This window comes from Phascolarctos cinereus, unplaced genomic scaffold (genome assembly GCF_003287225.1).
Source record: "Phascolarctos cinereus isolate Bilbo 61053 unplaced genomic scaffold, phaCin_HiC Scaffold_293;HRSCAF=892, whole genome shotgun sequence".
Taxonomy (NCBI): Eukaryota; Metazoa; Chordata; class Mammalia; order Diprotodontia; family Phascolarctidae; genus Phascolarctos; species Phascolarctos cinereus.
The window spans coordinates 4,556-9,110 of NW_027555617.1; positions in this window are offsets into that span (position 1 = coordinate 4,556).

The window sequence follows — 4,555 nt, forward strand, 5'->3', positions numbered from 1 at the left end:
CAAAGTTGGTATTAGTACAGTCTTGGCGAGCAAAATAGTCAGCAGATTGAATCTTGGTGATACACTTGACTGATTTCAGCTATGACTTGCAATGGAATGGTTGGACAGTACAGGTATCTTATGCAGAGATTTCAGTAGCAGAATGGCACTTGGTTTGTTCTCAATAGAAATGACAAGGATGCAGTTGACAATTTAAAGAAAGACAATGTTCTTATTTGCATGCTAAAATTCTAGTTGTGTCCCCTGTATTTGAACACTTTCAAATAATATTGTCTGTCTCTCTGTTCTGCCCACGAGCTCTGCCCCATATTAGCTAACTATCTTATAGGACACTACTTAGCCGGTGTGGCTTACTTTCCCTTTAAATCAGAGAAGCCGAAAAGCAGCAGTCTCGTTCTGAAGTTTACTTCAGCTTTTGGAGACGCTGAAAAGCCGCCAGTCTCTTTTGTCCGCCTGTGCGGTTTGCTTTCCCGCCTGTGCAGTTTGCTTTCACTTTAAATCTGAGACCCCGAAAAGTGGCAGTCTCGTTCTGATGTTCACTTTCACTTTAAGAGACCCCAATAAGCAGCAGTCTCGTTCTGAAGTTCACTTTCACTTTAAGAGACCACCATAAGCGGCAGTCTCGTTCTGATGTTCACTTTCACTTTAAGAGACCACCATAAGCGGCAGTCTCGTTCTGAAGTTCACGTTCACTTTAAGAGATTCCGATAAGCGGCAGTCTCGTTCTGAAGTTCACGTTCACTTTAAGAGATTCCGATAAGCGGCAGTCTCGTTCTGAAGTTCACGTTCACTTTAAGAGATTCCGATAAGCGGCAGTCTCGTTCTGAAGTTCACGTTCACTTTAAGAGATTCCGATAAGCGGCAGTCTCGTTCTGAAGTTCACGTTCACTTTAAGAGATTCCGATAAGCGGCAGTCTCGTTCTGAAGTTCACGTTCACTTTAAGAGATTCCGATAAGCGGCAGTCTCGTTCTGAAGTTCACGTTCACTTTAAGAGACCCCGATAAGCGGCAGTCTGGTTTCTTTTTAATCCCCGCTTAACCTGGTGAAAATAAAAAACTATATAGGAAAAGTATCGCCCTACCTTGTTAGCGTCTTCTCTTGACGACTGGAGCTCCTTTTCTAGGGCTGTTGGCCAAACAGCCCACCTTGTCCAGGGCCACTCTGCCGGGGGAAGCCTTCCTTTCAGGTCTTGGCGCCAAATGCCGGAAGCGCCTGCGTCCCCGGCTGTGGTCTGATGCCGGCAGAGTGTGAAGAGAGAAAGAATCACGGGCCAGGTGAGAGCAGTGAAGAACAAACTCTGTTTACTGATCTGAGGGCTCAGGCTTATATAGTACTGGATCAAGCAATAGTAACATTATTATTCATGAGAAGTACAAATCTAGTTAAGTGATTTCCTTACTTCCTTGTACCTTGTCTGTTACATTCTTTACTGCGTCCTGTCCTGTACCCCATCCGTTTCCTCCCTTCCCGCGTCCTGGTCTCAAGAAACGGAACAGGGGGGTGGTGAGCCGACATCCTGAGTTTCACAGCTGTTAGGCTTAGTACAAGCTACAGGTAAGACCCGGGCTGGCCGAAGCCCTCCAACTCTCCTCTACAGACTCAGAATGAGACTTTTTTTTTACATGTCCAACGCAGAAATTTGTTTTACTTTACATATTTCTTTTTTTCCTTTCCTTTTCTTTTTTCTTTTGTCTTTTCTTTCTTTTTTTTTTTTTTTTGGCAATTGGGGTTAAGTGACTTGCCCAGGGTCACACAGCTAGTAAGTATCAAGTGTTTGGTCTGAGGCCAGATTTGAACTCAGGTCCTCCTGACTTCAGGGCCAGTGCTCTATCCACTTCGCCACCTAGCTGACCCCAACTATACATATTTCTAAGAGGAATTATGCTTTTTTTTTTTCATTTTCATTGGGAGGGTAAGGGAGAGGGAGGGAAAGAAGGGAATCATTTTTTACAGAGTGAAAAAAAAATTTTTCTATATATACACATATATTTTATATCTCTGTGTGTGGGGGAGTCTATCTACACAGAAGCCTTGAGTACAACAATCTCCTGGGAAACTAATCATAAACATTTATTACTTCCACTTGTTTCACTGTATCTGACAGATATTCATCTTGTTGGTATTTTGTGCAAAGCATTTCTCTGTGTTAAACACAGTTATTTCTTGTCTTATTGACCATTGTTGTCTCTTGGCTTAATTAGAATTGATAAGGAAGTAAACTACATCTTACAAAAAAGGTTCCATGGGCAATAACATCAATACTAAACATATATGGACCAAATGGCATCTAAACTCTTAAAGGAAAAGTTAAATGAATTGTAGGAGTAAATGGTAAAATAATACTAGTGGGGACTTCAATTAACTGATCTCAGAAGTAGATAAATTTCACTATAAAACAAATAAGGAAGAAGTTAAAGACCTTGACAAAAATTCACAATGTCTTAGGGCACAAAAACCTCACAATCAAATTCAGGAAATCAGAACTATTAAGTGCACCTTTTTCAGACTATGATTAAAAAATTATATTCAATAAAAGGCCATAGAAGCATAGATGAAAAATTAATTGGAAATTAAACAATCAAATCCTAAAGAATGAATGAGTCAAAGAACAGATCATAAAAACAATCACTCAATTAAAGAGAATGACAATGATGCAATATACCAAATCTATAAGATGCAGCAAAAGCAGTAATCAGAGGAAAAATCTACATTTCTAAATTCTTATATCAATAAAATAGAGAAACAGCAGGCCAGTGAATTGGGTATGCAATTTAAAACAATTAGAAAAAGAACAAATTAAAAATCTCGAATTCAACACCGAAATATAAATCCTGAAAATGAAAAGAGAAATTAATAAAACTAAAAGTAAAAACTTGTCCCATAAAAACAAAACTGCTATAAGGTTAACAAAATAAAATACTTTCTAATCATTAAAAATGAGAGTACAATGATCTGCTTCAGGAAGGAAGTAAAACTGGTGATCACTTGGGTATCTTACAGATATGTGACAAGGTATATGGAATAATGTGGACAATGGATGGGAAGTATGCACAGTATAATGATAACATAATAATGGTGATGATGATGATACTTAACATTTATATAGCACTCAGTATGTGCCAGGTACTGTACTAAGTACTTTACTAAGAAGGCGCTGGCATGTGGGGCACAGGAAAAAGATGGGTGATGGCTACTTCCAGATAGAAGAGAGGTACTGACCAGAGCAGGTATGAGGCGGGTCCTTTAACATTTACACCAGGGTAGTCATTGGGATGTCCAGAACCTGTGTGATGCCATCCTGACTTGGTTCATGTCTCCTGGTTTTTATACCTTGGCTCAACAGTTGGCAAACGGGTGCCTTGTATGTTGAAGGGCAAACAAGTCTGCGTTGTGCCAGACTCTGGTAGGGGGCAGGCCCCAGGTCTTAGAGCTTTTCAGAGCATGCAGGTGGATTTCACCGAGCTACCCCCCTGTAGGACACCTCAAATGCCTACTGGTCGTAGTGAACCGCTTAACTTCTTGGGTCGAAGACTTTCCTTTTCGATGTGCCACTGCTCCTGCAGTGGGAAAAATTTTACTAGAGCAAATAATTCCAAGGTATGGAGTGGTAGAACGGATTGATTCGGACCAGGCGACCCATTTCACAGCCAAGGTTCTGCAGGCTCTAGCCCAAGCCTTGGACGTTACCTGGGAGTTTCACACCCCCTGGCATCCTCCCTCATCTGGTAAGGTTGAAAGGATGAATCAAGAGATTAAGAAACAACTTACCAGGTTAGCCTTAGCACCAATTGCACTGGAATAGATGCCTGCCTCTGGCCCTTCTCAGAATCCAAACCAAACCCCGCAGGGCATAGGGCTTTCTCTCCTTATGAACTTTTGTATGGACACCCTTACCCTGAGGGAGAGGAAGGGAATTAGGACCCTCTGTTTGAACAAAAGGATAAATTCTCAAGAGCATATGTATCTTCCCTGGCAAAACATTTGAATACTCTTCAGATAAAGGAACTAATTGCTCAAACCCCACCATTGGGATTCCCAGTCCACAGGTACCAGCCCGGAGATTGGGTCCTGATGAGAGTTTGGAAGGAGGAGAAGCTTACTCCCGCCTGGGAAGGTCCCTTTGAAGTTTTGCTGACCTCAGATACTGACATTCAGACTAAGGAAAAAGGTTGGACTCATTACACGAGGGCAAAAGGACTGATGGATCCCCCTTTGGTGTGGACTGTTGAGTCCAGACATCCTGAGGAGCTGAGACTGCATCTCGGCAGAGGTCTCTTAGAGGATTGGACACATGAACAATAAGGGCTGGAAGTGCTTGGGTGGTGTGATCATCATAGCCTTTGTTCTGTTGCTCCTTTTTTTATTAGGCATTTTTATCTGTTGGGGGACCACATTTTTGGCCAAAGAATATTTCCCCTCTCCTCTCCGGTGGTGTAATCAGAGTGTGACGCTATGGAGTTTCCCTTGATTATTTTCTTATTGAGCTTGTCCTCCCTTTCCTTTCCAGCCCCAATCCCCTGGCTCCCCAGGGTCAATAGCTTCCAAAGCCTTGTT